The 17,062-nt window shown below is 56.3% G+C and overlaps 1 protein-coding gene across 3 annotated transcripts in view; it reads right to left on the reverse strand.

The window, feature by feature from the left end:
- The window catches only part of DNMT3A (DNA methyltransferase 3 alpha), a 96,344-nt gene extending 87,800 nt beyond the window's left edge, over positions 1-8,544 (reverse strand). The window contains exon 1 of one of the 3 annotated variants that reach the window (XM_079792006.1): positions 8,422-8,544. The gene's annotated coding sequence lies outside the window, so the exon portion shown is untranslated. Of the gene's footprint in view, positions 1-7,821; positions 7,951-8,035; positions 8,146-8,421 lie in introns of those variants that run through there. The other 2 variants (XM_079792009.1, XM_079792008.1) reach the window with 2 other exon arrangements.
- Between the last annotated feature and the right edge of the window lie 8,518 nt (positions 8,545-17,062).

The raw sequence follows: 17,062 nt of genomic DNA on the forward strand, positions 1-17,062 counted from the left end.
TCATTTGATTCAGGTAAGATGTGGATACTCTTCTTATCCCTGATGGAAAACCTGCAGCTCAAAGATGTTTGTGCCCAAGGAACTGATTAGCAGTGGGGAGGTCCACAGAGGGGCCAGCTCTGTGCTTGCTTCCATGCTACTGACCTTTTATTGATCTTCCTACCTTACTCCAGGGCAGGGCCAAATAATTATACATACCCTTCCTCATGTCATATTCAACAGGGCAGCCTCAGAGGGGGAAAGCAAGCTCCCAGAGAGTACTCATGGGTGGGGACTGGGCTGGGGAGGGGACTGTGGAAGGGGGAGGTGGATGCTGTTGCCAATCAACAGGCAGAGGAATTACTCTCCGTCCCTCCTCACCTCTCCACCCTGTCACCTGGGTCTCTACCACCTGCTCGTGGCTCCAGATCACCGAGCCGGGTACAGCTTGAGCCCACATGCCCGACGAGTTCTCCAGGCATCCCTTCCACTCCCGGGTGGAGCCTCCTGAAACCCCATTTGGTCCTCCATCCGTCAGCCTATGCTCCACACCTGGCCCGGGCCCTGGTCATACCTTCAGTTCCCAGGGAACCATAGGTTGAAGCCTTTTGGGAAGATCCTCAATGATTTGTTTCCCATCCTGGATCAGAACTGGGAGTTTCACGTCACCGTCCTATAAATCTAACTTGGTCCGCTGCCCTGGTATGTACCCAGGTGCAGCCAGCTGCCTGCTGGCCACTCTCGCCCAGTCCCTCCACGCCCTGGCCTTCGCTTGGAGGCCTGTGTCTGCAGTACTTCTCCCTGCAACCTTCCCAGAGAAGACAAGCACCTGAGTAACCCTACCCTTGGCTGTCAGTGTCCAAGCCAGATTTTTATCCATCAGAGAAAGAATCCATCCTTCCAGCCCTAGGGTGCCTCAAATTCTTTTTTTCATGTTCTTATCCAGAAGCTTTAAAAAATGTGACTTTATTTTTGTTATTGTCATTAACAGAGTAACACGTGTGCATTTACAGTTTCTCAAAGGTTACAAAGTATATAAAGTATACAAAGTAAAAAGGCAAAGTCTTTGCTGACAGGTTTGCTGTGTCCCCCTCGAGATGACTTTTTCTATGTATGTACAGCCTACATATAGTTTCGTATATATTTAAAGATTTACAAAAACAAGATTATACCTCTGCATATAGTTTTTTGGGGTAATCCAACCCCATATCATGGACATCTTCGCGTCAGAATAGACATGCTTACTTCCCCATTTCCAAGGCTTTGGGGAATCTAAACAGATCCCCCTTTACCCATAAATGTATTTACCCTTTCAGAGTCTATAATTCTAATCACACAGGACCATTCCTTCAAGAGGTTCTGCTTGCCAGGCCGTTGGAGGATCCCACCCCTGGCACAGGCCCAAGCGTCCTCACCTGCTCCTCCCTGGGTCCTCCGGGGAACCTCTGTGGGGAAGCTTGTCACCAGGTCCCCCAGCATGGGCGTTCCCGGACAGTCACTATGCCTGGGCCCACATGCAACCCACCGTTCAGTAACCCCCAGATCTGACCCTACCACCCCATAATATCCCTTCTAAGCATCTGTTAACCTTTTCAAGTGAGGACCACGGAACACTGGGATCTAGCTGATCTATTAGGTCTAGAATATCTTCGGCGCCGACCCCCTGACCCACGTACACAGTAACACAACAGTAAGAGCACAGGAGTCAGCACGCCCACGTTCCAGCTCTCCAGTTGCTAGCTGTTTGAGATGGTCCTCTATCCCCTCTGAGCACCCAGACAGGACAGCTAACAACTGGCTCAGAATTAAAAATGACCTTGACATTTGAAACAGAGAGGGAAGATCGATAGGGATGACAATGAGCAGGGCCATGACCGCAAAGAGAAAATAGGAACCTGGTAATAGATGCAAACAGGCTGGGAAGCAGTAGGGGTCAGAGGGGACCACAGCAGGATGGGGATGGGCGATGCTCAGTTACAGTTTAAAAAAATTCCACTCCCCGCTGGGATTTGGCTAGGAAAGCCCCAGGCCTTCCGCACCTCCTCCCCCTGCCGCTGTCCTCCAGACGGGCCTGCGATGTGATCAGCAAGGGAGATGCGGCCTGTCGGGCCCTGACCACTGGCTGTCCTTGTTCTGGGCTGTCAGGCACCTGCAGCCACACCTGGGGCACAGCTGCCAGGAGAGGGCACATCCCCTTGGAGTTGGGGGCTCAGTTCTGCTGCGTGCGAAGGAGGGAGGGGGGAGGGCAGGGCAGAGTCAGGTTCTGCACCCCCATTCACAGCCCCTTGCAGGAATATTCTGGAAGCTGGGGCACCTCAACCTGGGGGAGGGGATGTAAGTGGGCCATGGACACCATGATGCAATCACTGGCACGCAGACCTCACCCTGGCTGGTGTTCCCCTTAATCACCGCCCCCTGGGGTTGGTGTAATTTAAACCCTGCTCTGTTTCTCTCCAAGTCTGAGCTCTTATGCTCCAGTCTACAGACTATAAAGAAAGCATCAAGATTCTAGACCAACAGCTCATTGGCCCCTTCCCCGCTCTCCCTTTCCTCCCTCTGTCTTGTCCCCACCCTCCCCCCTAAAGCCACCACAAGCAGATCCGTTCAGGGTGATTCTTCACAGGCCACATAGGAGTTACAGAGCACAGGGCCCACTCTCCCCAAATCAATGCAGGGCCTCAGCCTGGCTCCCAGCACACCTGAGGCTCTGTCTCCCCAGTGGCTCCCCCACACTCCAGCCACCCCATCCCCAACTACCTAGCTTCATCCTCTCAGCCTGGAAGCCCTCCCTCTGTGCGGTGAAGCCTATCTCACATGCCACCTCCTCCAAGAAGTCCTCTCAGATCCCCTCAGTTGGTTGTGACCTGTCCTTTATTTCTCCCTGTCCTGTGACCCTGGTCGGTGGTCATTAGCTGGGCACACCTTAAACTCACTTTGTGTCCCCTCAAAGCCTAGCACACAGCCTTGCCCACAGGAAATGCCTAGTAAGTCTCTGGAAACAAACATACTGCGCTCAGAACAGAATCAGAATAAAGAGCTGAAGCGGCGAGAGGGATTGAAGGTGAACACAAAGACAACCTGTTGACAACGCTCCTCTGAGGAGCCGCCCACCTCTGAAGATTTTTCAATCAGAAGCAGCGTTTTTGTCATCCGTCCAAGATTTTGCAAAAGAGGCAGGAAGGTGGACAAGACTTCTCAGGGCACTTCCTGCCGCGCCAGTCCCCGTAAGCTGCCCACGGAACGAAAACAATCACGGCCAGCTAACACCGCGCACTCCCACTCTGCGCGTTATCTGCTCACTCCTCACAAGCTCCGAGGACAGCCTGGTCTTATTTCCCGGGTACAGGTGAGGAAGCGGAGATGAAGTCAGTGCCCCCCCCACCCCACCCCCGATCCCGCAGCCGGGAAGCATCAGAACGCAGCTTCTTCTGACTCCCTGGCCCTCACTTCGGCGGCCTTGAAACAGGCTTACGTCTAAGCAGGTCGGATTTGTGCCCACTCGCTGCACACAGGGCACACGGAAAGATGTGTACACAAAAATATGCACAGAGGACCACGTGCACCGCACCCTGTCCTGCCCACGCAGTTAGCCAAACGAAGGCAGGCGCGGCCACACACACACACACACACACACACACACACACACACACGTATCCCCCACACCGCAAGGATCTCAGGTTTTGTAGTTTGGGGGAATACATTAGCCAAAGACAGAAATGACGGAAAGCGAGCCCTCAGGTTCCGAGTGGAGAGGAATCTGGCACCTCACTGGTAGTTTGCTACCGAAGCCCTGCAGAACAGCAAAGCAACTCACACAGGCCCAGAGCCGCCCGGGCTCCAAGGGCAAGCAGGCTCCAGGCAGGCCCCACACTGTCTGTCACACACCGGAAGGGAAGGAGGAAGGGAAGTAGAATAGATTCCTGCAGGCCATGCCTCGGCCCCAACTATTGCCTGTTCCCAAGCTAGAGGCCGGCGATGCACTCACCATCTGTGGGGCACGGGGTGGGAAAGGGCACATGGGCACCAGGTCGGGGACCCCAGGCCCACACAGGGAGAAGGGAGCAGGAAGTGCAGAGGGAAAGGAGCACGAGACAGGCTCACAACTGGCCTTCTGGCCTCAGGCTCAGGGTAGCACTGGAAGAAAGGGGACCTCGTCTCACGTGCAAACAGCCCCCCCCCCCCCCCACCCAGCTCCAAGGACTCTCAGGGCTCAAAGTTCTCGTTCAACCCTAAATTCCAAGGCTTGGATTCTGATGGTAAGATTTCAGGCCCAAGGATGGCGAGAGGGTGGTCTATTTTTCACCCCATTAGAGAACCAGCAAAACTGCTCTCGGAGTCCCCTTTTCATTTGGTCCCCCCAAAAAACGAGCCTTGCATATACTTGAGCCTAAGGAACTAGCCTAAAAGTAGGCGTGGCCATCTGGGGAAGGCGGAGCGACAGCAAGCAGAAGAGAGCAGGGCCCCAAACCCTCTGCCACTGAGGAGAGGACAGGGACTAACAACAGATGAGCAGCAAGCTTCCCCGCCGTTCAGCAGACACCCACGGAGGCTCCAGGGGGGGCAACACCGAGGCAGCCGAGGCAAGGTCCCTGTCCCACGGACACCACAAGCTGGTGAGAGAGAAAACGGGCATAGCAGCAGCCCAGGAGAGCTGTGCAGGGCACCGTCCAGTTCCCCCTCCTTCCTGGCCAGGTCACCCTGGGCAAGTGTTTTCCAGCTTGTCCTGTCTCCCTCGCAGGCTTTCACAGAAGACCAGTGGCACCGCTGTGTGTGACTGGGATAGCAAAACAGTCCTAAGAGACACAAGTGCTTACTCTAACTTGGACCTGGGAAGATAGCTCAGAAATTATGCACACACACACAGAATTACACATAACCCACGGAAGGACACGCACGTCTGGAGTCTTAACTGGAAGCTGAACTTCTACACGAAGCCTGTCAAACTCGGCCGCCTCTGCTTTCAAAGGTCCACGCCCCCAGGGAGGGGGGCTGTTCTCTCACAGACCTCCTCCCCTGGGGAGCATTTCCTGATTACTATTGTGTGGTGAAGGAAAAAGGGAAAACAAAAAGACCACCCTGCGCCCTTTCCTGGGTCTGAAATTCCACCACGAGAGCCAGAGCTACAGAATTTAAAAGTTGGAATGGACCTTTAAGCTCCAGTGCAACCTCCACCCACAGAGGAATCCTGTCCATAGACCCCTGACAGATGGCCACCGCCAGCCGCCCTCTCCTATGCTTCTCCAGGGCCTGGGGAGTGGTCCTTGCGCTGTGGACTCACTCCTTGAGTCTAGAAGGAGTTCACCTTTCCTCAGGTTGGCCGCCTAGCGCAGGCCCAGGTGCCTGGGAGGGAGAGCGAAGAGAGCCTCCCTCAGCCTGAGCCTGGAGCTCTGCCTCTGATAAGTATCTGAAGACAAGAACCCAGGAGCTGGACAAGAGGCTGGAGAGGGAGCCAGGGCCCAAAGAAGTGGGGCCCTGAAGGGAGGCAGGCAAGTTTGCCTGGGGCCCCTGCTGGGTGGAGCGCATAGGCACGCACACACACACACACACACACACACACACACACAGGCTCACACTTCCACAGAGCTGCCTGTCAAACAGCCCAACCAGGCTCTCAACGTGACCTGGGGGGCCGAGGGGGACCCCCTTGACACAGAAACCAAAGCTTCCAAGCTCAGGCAGCTGCTGCAAACCACCAGGAGATGGCCCCGCCGACGGAGGGGGCGGCCCAAAGAGGGCCCGCCGCCTGACAGCTGGGCTCCCCCAAATCCCATAGGCCAGTCCTCACACTTCAGCGACGGCGCTTAAGGAGAAAAGGCTTCCCTGGCTGCAGCTGTCACATCTGCCAGGGAGGGAGGAGGCACAACCGCGGCGCAGTACCTGATCCCAGGATCCCTTCGCAGCCGCCAGCCCAGGAGGCCGGTTCAGCCGCTGGCAGCCCAGGGTGAAACCTGAAGACGGAACAGTCCCCCAGGGATGCCGATGGCAGTCTCTGGGCAAGGCGGCGAGGGGCAAGCTGGGTCACGGGGCAGAGGGCGCTTCTCCGGCGGCGGGCGCCGGCCCCCCGCTGGTTTGGGGGGAGGAGGGCCGAGCGGTGCGGTTCTGGGCCAGGGCCTCCCTCTGGCCTGCGCAGCCCCAGCTGCCCAGCGGGTTCCAGGACGCCATCTTAGGTCAAGGTGCAGTCACGGGGGGCTCCCCTCGGGGGCTGGGAAGGGAGCCCCGGAGAACTGACGGGCCCCATTCCCCACCTAAGGCGCCCACACCTTCTCAGCTGGCTTTGCAGGGGAGAGAGGAGGCGGAAGGACGCAGGGGATGCAGAGAGAAGGGGAAAACCAGAGGTGGGGTGGGAAGGGAGTGGGTTCCCCAAGAAGGGAGGCTCCAGGAAAGCCAAACGAAGTTTGGCAGCCGGAGGACGGCGGGCCCCAGCGATGAGGGGCTGGGGGAGGCGGGGTGGGGGGGGGCAGGGGGCGGGCCCTGGACCCGCGCCAGCTCGGTCGGTCCGGTGCCAAGGGGGAGGGTGGGCAGGGCGGCCTGGGGGAGGGGAGGGAGCGGGGTGAGGGCGGGACACGGACCAGGGCCGCCTCGGCTCCGAAGCTCCGGCCTCCCGGGGCGTGGGGACTTGGGCCGAAGACCCCGCTCTGCAGCCGCGGCGAGGCCTCGTCCTTCACTGTGCAGATGCGAAGCTTTCAAGGACACGTCTGCACCGGCCCAGCGGGGGTGCGTGTGCATGTGTGTGTCCGCGTGCGTGTTGGCGTGTGCGGGGCGGGTGTTTCGGCTGCCGGGGGCGACCCCAGACGCCTCCACCCGCGCGGCTCCCGGTCCACCCCGAAGCTTCCACCGCCCGTTTTCCGGCCCCCCCCCCTCCCGGCCCGGGATATGCGCCCGCCCCCGCCCCGCCCCCACACTGCGGCGCCACCGCCGCTGCCACCGCCGCCGCCCCGGCTCCCACGGCCCGCGCGGGGGCAGGGAGGAGCCAGGCACGACGTGCCCCCCTCCCGCGCACTGACCAGCCTTCCACAGGGAGGTGTGCCCCCCAAGTGGCACGCTCCCCACCCCCGTTGCCCCTCCCAGCTCCACTGGCAACCCACACCCCCAGCCACAGGTGGCCGAAGGAGGATCGCTGCGCAGTGTTCGCCGGCTCGGCCCCCTGGTTACCCCTCGAACCGCCCCCGGGGGCCTCCCGTGCCCCGATCCCGCCGGGCCGAGGAGGGCCGAGAACCGGGGGGAGGGGCGGGGGGCCGGGTCGTGCCAGGCTGCCATTTTCTGCCGCCGCGGCGGAGCCTGCGCGGGGCCAGGCCCCCGCCGCCTTCCTCCGCTCCCTGCGGGCCGCGGTGGGAGCCGATCATTCCGGGTCGGGGTCCGCGCCCTCTGGCGCCCCGGCCACAGGCCCCAGGCGGGGCTCCGGGGTTGGGGCAGGGCCGGAAGGCGGGGGTGGCCGGTCCCGAGACCCTGCGGCAGCGCAGAGCGGGCACCGCGGCTGAGGCCAGCGGTGGAGGAGGGTTCCCCCCCCCCCCCGCGGCATTGTATAGACTTGAACTTGAGCCCAGGGGGGAACGGGGGCGGGGAGGGGGCTCCAAGCCGGGAGCAGTCGAACAGGAGGGGGCGCCTGCCGAGCCCGCGGTGACATAAACAAACCCTCAAACGCCCCGCACCGCCCCAGCCAGCCCAGTCCGCCGTCGCCACCCGCAGCCCTAGCCCCGCGGAGCGCCCGGCGCCGAGTTGCTGGGGTCCGGGAGCGTGCCCCGAGCGGGCACTGCCCGCCGCCGTGCCCCCCAACCCGGCCTCCCCTCCTCCTCGCCCGCCTCCGGGCCGGCCGCCCGGACCGCCAGAAGCGGCGCTCATTACCGTGTGCCCGGTGGGGTCAGGCCGGCCCGGCTGCGCGCCCTGGTGCCGCGGTGCCGCGGTGCCGCGTCCCGGTTCGTCCTCTGGTCTTGCCGCCGCCGCCCGCGCGCCCTCCCTCCCTCCCTCCCGGCCCGCCTGCCTGCCTCGCTCGCTCCCTCCCTCCGCTCGCTGTCGCGCTCCCTCTCTCCGCCTCCTCCGCCGGGTACCCCCCTCCCACCTTCTCTCCGCCTTCCTTCTTCCCTCCCTCCGGCCGCCCGCGGGCCCAGGCCTCCGCCCGCTGCTCGCCCCCCGCGGCCGCGCTGGCCCGGGCCCCGGCGCTGCGGAGCCGGCCCGGGAGGCAGCGCCGACTGGGGGGCCCTGGGGCGCCGCGGCGGGAGCGGCCTGGGCGCGCGGCCGGTCCTAGCGCCCTCGGTCCGACTTCCTGGCCGCTGCGGCCCCGCGGGGGGTGCCCGCACGCTGCCAGGCAGAGGGCTGGACCCTCAGCACCCCGACCCTGCTTGGCCTGAGCACCGCGCTTCGGCGGGTTCCGGGCCACTCCACCGGGGCCCGTACGGAAGCCGCCACCCCCGCCACCACCCCCACTCCCGCGGGGCGCTCTGCTACCTGGCGCAGCCTCGGCGCTGGGTCCCCGCATCCAGCACTGGCCGCAGGGACAGCGGCCCCTCCTCTCCCGGCCGGCCGTGTCAAGTGCCTCCCTCCCCGCAGTCCGCGGAGCCCCCGGCAGCCTTCGCCCTGCAGTTCTCCCGACCTCCGCCAGAGCCCACTGCACTCTGCCCGCCTCAGCACCGGGGCCGGGGACAGCAGCGCCAGCCCCTCCGCCGCAACTCCCACCCAGCCCGCCGCCCGCTCCAGGTGCCGCGGTCCAGTGGAGGCCGCCCACTCAGCAGGGCCAAGGTCGGGGCGCCAGGCCTCTATAGGATGCGCCCCTTTGAGGGGAGTGAGCTCCCTGTACCTTGAGGTGTCCAAGTAGTGCCCTCAGTTGGGCAGTGGAAGACTGAAAGATTTCACGGAGTTGGAGGTTGAACTAAATGACATTGAGGATCTCTTATCCCTTCCGGGTCTAAGATTGGGTGCGCACCTACCCTCAGCCTCACACCTGCCCCGTTGTCATGGGGGGTTTCTGTTTCCCGTCGAGTTCTCAGGACGCCATGTTTCTGATTTGGGGCATCTCTGTCTACTTCCAACAGCACAGTCACCCTCTGTTCATCACTCTCCCAACTGCCACTTTGGGGGCTTGGCCCCTGGCCCCCCACCCCCCCACACCCCACCCCCGGCTGGCTTCTGCTTTCATCGCCACCAGCCATCTCCCACTGTGCACCCCCATTCCACCCAGCCCTTCAGCTACATGGAAGTGCCCTGAGCTTCCTGACCCAGGGCATGGTGTGCTCCCTTCCCCAGGCACCCACCACCCCACTTGTGGGCAGGGGCAACTGAAGAGAGCACCTAGGACATTGCTGCTGAGAACAGTGCTGCTTTCCCTGCCCCCCACCCGCTTCACCCCTGCGAGGGCCACAGGAACAGAGTTACCAAACTCTTTGGGACACGGAGCTGACCTTGCATCCAAGAGGCTGTCCTTCTGGAAGCCCATGAGTGCTTCCAGGTCCTTTATTCCGCCCCACTTCCTGAACCTCAAGATCAGAGGCCACGCAGCACACAAGTTCCTGGCCTTTTTCAGTGTCACCTGCACTCCAGTGGTCGCCCTATGCCACTGATGTTAAGCCCTGCTATCCATGATCTCCATCTATGCAGTTCCAGAGATTCACCATGTTCCTTCCATGGGGACCTCATCTGTCATCCCTATCGCCTAGCACTCAGCACAGAGTAGGCTCTCAAGAAATCTTGGTTAAATGAATATGAGCATTGCAGGCCCTTGCCACCTTGTTTTTGATGTCAAGATGGGCATCCACAATCACTCTAAAGCTTGGCGAAGGGGGACGATCATGTTTAGAAAGATGGCTGCCATTCCTCTCCCTTCCTCGAGGGCCTATATGATACTGCCTCCAAACAGCAGCGGGCTGTTCAGTGAGTCTCTCCTGTGTGCCAGGCACCTGAGTTGGCATTTCCCCCCTTAGTCCTTCCCAACCCTCCCAGGTAGTTTGTATTATCCTCACTCTACAGATAAAGAAACGGAGGCTTAGTCAAAGCCACACAATTTGGAAGTGGTAGAGCCAGGATCCAAGATGGGCAATGCAAGTTTCTATTCAGTAGAACTATTAGGGACGAAATCACTGGGGGCCCAGGATGTGTGTGACCATGGATATCTGTGTTGCTGGGGTCAAGGAGTCCAAGCTGACCATGTTAAGGCGTCTGTGTAAGAAACAACCATGTGGTTATACAGGGCTGGTTCCAGAGCCTGGCCCTGATGAGGTTGGCATGAGAAGGACCCTCCGGGCGGTCCTGAGGAAAGGCATATCAGTGCTGGCTAACCCGAGTGGGCCTTCCTCACCACACATCCCACTGGGGCCAGCCTAGACTGGTTTAGCCTTTGGGTTCCTCTACCTCCCTTATTTGTGTCCGCCCTACTGTGGCCTGACCAGGATCAACCAGGATTCTAGACCATCTGGGTTAGGGGCAGGACAGGCTAGGTTATCCAGTGGTAACAAACAACCCTAAGTCTTGGTGACGAAAAACTACAAAGGTTCTGTGGAAAACAGTATGGGAGTTCCTCAGAAAAAGTAAACATATAATTACCATGTATGCGATCAGCAATTCCACTTCCAGGTGAGAGAATTGAAATCAGAGATTTGAATAGATATTTGTGCACCAGTGTTCATAACAACATTATTCACAACAGCCAACGGGTAAAGACAACCCAGATGCTCCTCAACTGCTAAAAAGAATCAATTAAATGTGCCATACACATAACACGGGAATATTATTCAGCCTTAATCAGGAAGGAAACTCCGACACATACTACAAAATGGATGAAGTTTGAAGACATGCTAAGTGAAGTTAAGTCAGACACAAAAGGACAAATACTGAATGAGGTACCTAGAGAAGTCAAGTTCATAGAGACAAAGTAGAACAGTGGCTACCAGGGATGGGGGGAGGGAGCAGTAGGGAGTTAATGTCCAATGGGTACAGAGTTTTAGTTTGGGAAGATGAAAAAGTGCTAGAGATGAAGAGTGGTGATGGTTCACCATATGTGAATGTACTTAATGCCTCTGAACACTTAAGAATGGTTAAAATGGTATATTTTATATTATATATGTTTTACCATAATAAATTAAAGCATAGTACAATTGTAAAATAAATGTATTAAATATATTATTAAAAACATAAAGTTTATTTTCTTGCTCCTGTGACATATCAGTGGCAGTCTGCAGAGGGGTTGAGCTCACTGAATTTTCTGGGACTCTAGCTGATAGAAGAGCCACCACCTCAAGGAGACCACTGGAGTGTATCACATTGACAACAGCCATTTGTCACTCACTGGCTGGAACCAGTCACACAGCTCCATTCAACTACAAGGATCCAGGAAGTAAATGCTACTGTGGCCCTCAAAGTGGGGAGAACCAGACATACTTAGCAACCGGCACTAGTGACTAGCACAGGGGTCCTTCCAACTCCTTCTCCAACAACATGTTCCTACTAGAGGCCCAGTGCATGAAAATTCATGCACTGGAGGGGGGTGTCCCTCAGCCCGGCCTGCCCCCTCTCACAGTCCAGCAGCCCTCAAGGGCGGGAGGCAACCCGGCGATCAGGGGAAGGCAACGCCCCCATCACACCTCTGCTGCTGCCACTGCTGGCAGCGCAAGCCTTGGCTGGCCCTGGTTACCTGAGCCTCAGGCAGCCCTGGGTGTCTGGGCAGCCGCCATCCGAGCCTTGCCTGCGCCTCGGGCGTCGGCTGGGCAGCTGACATTGAGGCCTGCCTGCGCCTTGGGCTGGTCCTGAGTGGCTGGGGGGCTGAGGGGACTGGGGGACTCTGAAGGCCGTTCCATGCCTGTCGACATGGTGGGGCTGAGGGGACTGGGTGCCGCCATCTTGTGGCTGTGGGCGCCGCCATCTTTGAGGGTGTGATGGTCAATTAGCATATTCCCTCTTAAGTAGATAGAATGATAGCCTCCACCCAGGGACTCTAGCAGAAGACTCAGTCCCCACACCCCTGACTGACATGCCCCTGGCCTCAACACCCTGCTAGACCTCATGTCCTCTCCATCAGTCAGCTTCTGAACCACTCCACTTGCCTTTGCCACCCCTCCTCCCTGACTTCCAGGCCTGGCTCACCTACCATCCTGCTCAGTGACTTCAACCCTACAGTGACTCACCACTCAGGTCATCTTAGGCACTGCATGTCGCACCCACTAGGAGAGCTACATCCTGGACCACAGTCCATGCAGGTTCTCCATCTCTACCAAATGGTGATACTTTCTCTACATTTCAGATGCAGTGGTTCGTTTAGTCAAGACTCAGTTGCAAGTGACAGACTCCCAGTCTAAACCAGCTTCAACAAACAGAGGGGTTCAGTAGTTGAGAGTTTAGACAATTGGGAAACCCAGGGCCGGGGATTCGGGAATGGATCGATCCAGAGCTTGCTGCTCTCCATCGCCCTCCTCTGCGTTCCCTCCTACTTCAAACAAACTACAAGACGGCAGCCCGCAGTCTCAGGCTTATAGTCTCCCAGTTTAGAATGCTAGTGGAAAAACATCATTTTCCTTTTCTCAGGAAACCCTCTAATGCTTCCAGGACATGAGGCTCTGTGTTCTTAACAACCGCCTCCCCCCTCCCCCCCCCCCCCCCCCCCGTTCCCCCAACCCTGAGCCTCAAGGTCTGAGACACAGAACTGTCCTGTCTTGCTTTTCAATGGCATCCTCACTCAAGGTGCCATGCCAGGCAGAAAAGCCCTGAGGATGACTTCAATCGTTCTGGCTTTGATCACAGACCCACCCTGACCCAGGCTTTACAGCCAACGGGATAGCGTGGATCACAGGCCCAACCCCATACCTGGGTGCAGGAGGTGGCACGGGGACTGACAGATCCATCCAGCACCCCATGGAGTAGGGGCAGGTTTGTTCCCCAAAACAAAGGGTGCTGGACACATACATGACGTTTCCCCCTGATGGCCACCCAGCATCCATGTGTACACTCTTTCCCTGTGTGCGTACTTTCAAAATGCAGAGCCTTTAGGAGTAGGATGAGTGCCCATATGAAAAAGAGCAGAGAGCTAGTTTGTCCCTTCCACCATGTGCGGACACAGAGGAAAGAGGGCCATCTCTGAACCAAGATGCCCTGACCAAACATGATTTTGAACTTTCCAGCCCCAAACTGTGAGAAATGAATATATGTTGCTTATAAACCACCCAGTCTGGTACTTTGTTACAGTGGCCCACATGGACAGGGGCAGGATTTGTCTGATGTCTCCTCAAGATCAACTTCAGGTGACGCATCTTTGGCTGGAATATCACGGAAATGATGCTGCGTTGCTCTCACTGCATCCTGTGAGGTGGTGTACCATTTCCACTTGACCCATTACTCACGATGTTAACTTTGATCACTTGAGCAAAGGGATGTATGCCAGGCGTTTCCATTGTCAAGTCCTTCTTTTTTTCCTTTGTAATTAGTAACTATTTTATGGGGAACTACTTTGAGATTAAGTAAATATCCCATTCCTCAGTAAAGTTGCAACTGATTCCCCGTATTTATTTAAAACGATGTGGACTCATAGATTCCTATTTTATTCAGTGGGTTATAACCTGCTGGTATCATTATTTATTTTGGTGATCAAATTTCCCCATATTTTGCTAGTAGGAGTCCCTTCTGAATCCCACCATTCTTTGAGCACTTCCTTTTAAATGCGACATATTCTGGACTCATCTTGTTTCTTGCTTGACCCAACTCTGGAATCTGCCATTTTCCCAAAAAGCTCCAGTTCCTTTTAGCAAATGATGGTATTTAGAAACCAATATTTGGGCACAAGGTATACACATTGCTACTGAGGTCTCATTCCTGGTTGGTGCTCTCAGTGGACAGAAAAGGGGAATACATAGGATGTCCCCCCAAAAATGTATACTAGTATACACACTTTGAATAATTATAAAGGCAGTGCTTATTAAAATACATTTCATCTTCAAAATTGAGCTATCAGCTGTTACAGTGTGTAAACATTTTTAGAACACCCTGTATGCATGTACATACATACATACATATATATATATATATATATATATATATATATATGCACATACCTTTTACATCAATATTTATTTCCACATCTGTCAATAAACAGGGTGAGGCTCATGCTGGAGTGAGAGGCAGAGGCTGAGGTACCTCCTGGGGAGAGGGGTTAAACCAGCATCTAGAAATGGGGGGAAGTTTATGGCAGTTGCTGTGGGAAATCCAGCAAGAGGGTAAAAAAAAAAAAGGAATTGAATAAAAGAACTATGTTCTGGCCCACATGAAACTATACAGAATAAATGTTGTGTCTTTATGATTTTCTCTGTGAATGAGGATCATTACATTTCATGGGTTACAAAGCACTTTCATATCCACTCTGTTTTAATGCTCACAACTTCTGTGGTGGGCACACAGAGCAGTCCCCCCAGCAGCTCTGGGTCTTGGGGAAGCTAGTTAGTTACTCGCCCACCGAGTTCTCAGGAAGTGAGCTGACTGGCAGCTGGCTGAGGTTTTAAGAACTCCTGGGTCCAGGAATCGTCATCCCCAGAGCCAGGGATTACTCAGCCTCTGAAGGAATCCCCAGGAAGCCATGACCATATCAACATGAGGTTGGCCTTCCCCAAAGAGAACTTCTTCCCTGCAGGCCGTCAGGCACAGGCACAGAGGACAGTGAATTCGAGATTCTCCCCGAAGCTAGACCAGGACCTGGCTCCGCTGTGGAGAAGTGAGCCCTGGCCCCCGGGCCAGCGGCACGTGGTGTAGGCCATGGACTGGCCACCCCTGAGTGCTCTTTCTCCTCTCCCCTCTTCCAAACTCAGTCTTCAATGTGGATAATCTAATTTCTCTTCACTACCATAGATTTGGTGTTTTGGGGATGATTAGATTTACAATTCAGCCACCATTACAGGTAGTAAGAAGCCACATTGAGAGAGATGCACATCACTCAGACATCCTGAGTTTAGAACTGGTCATGACTTGGATTATCTTCCTTTGGGAGGAAGAGTAACTGCATTTTCAGTTGTAGATGACGTGGGTTCTTTATTTTAGTAGGAACATTTAAAAAATATCTTCTGCATTGAGGTGAAATGCATTGAGGTGAAAAGGCCATTTCAAAATGTACAATTCAGTGGCCTTTAGTACATTTGCAATGTTGTGCAACCAGCACCTCTATCAGGTAGCAAGACATTTTGAAAGTGCCTACATGGGAAAGAAGGCACACATGAATGCACACCCTATTCCTTGGGGTGCTGGCTGGATCTGTCGGACCCAATGCCACCTCCCACACCCAGTTGGGCATGTGATCCACGCTATCCCACTGGCTGTAGAACCTGGTTCAGGGTGGGCTTGTGATCAAAGCCAGAACAATGTAAGTGATCCTCACCTGTTGAAGGACATCTGGAGTGTTTCCAGTTTTTAACCTCAGTTAGGAACCTGAGGTCAGGGACGGGGTGTGAACCAACTGGCGCCAGGGTACACGGGCAGCATACGATAAAACTGGCATTCAAACCCTGGTCTGTTTGCTATAGTCGTGTGGGGCTATTGGTGGGAAACATCAGGCAGGTTCAATGGCAAATATGGAGACTTGAGAGTCACTGATAGTCTGACATTTTGAGAGTCGTGTTTCAAGAAGGTGGGTCTGAAGCAGAGCGAGGCAGCTCAGCGGTGAGCAGATTTGTGCTCAGCTCCAGCAGAGGGTTTAGGGAAGCGACGAGCTGCCTTCCAAAGGGAACATCTATTGCTGACTGAAAACAGGAATGACGAGGAGAAACATTCACTGATTTAGGTTGTTATAGTAACATCCAGATAAAATATATATTCAAGGGCTGGAGGAGAAGAGGAACTGCACACAAATGAGCCGGTGGAATGGGGAAAATGACGGGAAGGATGTCACCACAGACATGGTTCTGACTGCTTGTTTAAACCATGAATGATGGGCTCTCTCGCGCGCTCTCTCTCTCTCTCTCTCTCTCTCTCTCTCGCTCTCTCTCTCGAGTGTGGAGACCAGAGATGCGGGGGTGGACCACAGTTTGGGGTGGGCAGAGGTGATGGCAAAGCAGAGAGAAGGGGGTTCAGGAATCCGTGTCAGGAATCTGTGGGTGGCTTAGTAGGGTTCTCTGGCTCAGGGTCTTTCACAGGCTGCAAGCCAGGTGTCTGGCTGCAGTCATGTCACGGTCTGATGGGGGAAGGACCATTCTCCAAGCTTACTCACGTGGTGGTTGTGGACAGGGCTCCGTTCCTCATGGGATGTCGGACGAGGGCTTCAGTTCAATGCTGGCTGTCGGCCGGAGGCTGCCCTCAGTTCCTCGGCACGTGGGCCTCTCCATGCGGCAGCTCACAGCTTCATCAGCGGGAGCAAGCAGGAGATGGCGAGAGAGTGTTAGGGAACGGTGGGAGACGCAGACTTTTATAACCAAATCTGAAAAGCCTTCGCCTTATTCTCTTTGTGAAAAGTCACTAGGACCAGCCTGCACGCAAGGGGAGAGGATCTATAATAATAAAAGCGTAATATGCTAATTATAGACCAGACATCCTTCCGGATGACCCTCTGGACAAAGCCGCCGCAGCGGGGGCCAAGGCAGAGGCGGCGGAGGCATGCGGCCCCCAGGGTGGGCGAGGGCTGAGGCAGCGGGGACCGAGGCAGAGGCAGCCGCCATAGTGGCAGGGTCCGAGCCCCTTGCACGAATTTCGTGCACTGGGCCTCTAGTTATTACATAAGGTTCTGAACGCCCGGAAGCCCTTTCAGAAGCTGCCTACTACACGGGGCAAAGACACGGCGACCCCTGAACGAACACTGTCAAGAAGGTGCAAGAGGCAGAAGACAGAACAGAGGGAAACAGTGGTGGTGCCCAAATCTTAGCTGCCCAGCACGTCAGGGAGACATGGGCAAACTCAGGGCCTGCACCCCACTCTTGGGTAGACAGAGCCCCCACCCATTCACAGAGGATCCCAGCTCAGTCATTTGCCTGGGCCTGCTGCCTCCACCCACCTCTCACCCCCAGCAGAGCAAAGCCACACAAGCAAGCAGTGCCTGGCTCACCATCTCCCTGTCACCCACTAACACTTGTCATCAAGGCACAGGAAACTTTTCAGGACTTGGGAGGACAGGAACCAGTCCCCTAGCCCTTCCCAC

Source organism: Cnephaeus nilssonii (assembly GCF_951640355.1).
Source record: "Cnephaeus nilssonii genome assembly, chromosome: 15".
NCBI lineage: Eukaryota > Metazoa > Chordata > Mammalia > Chiroptera > Vespertilionidae > Cnephaeus > Cnephaeus nilssonii.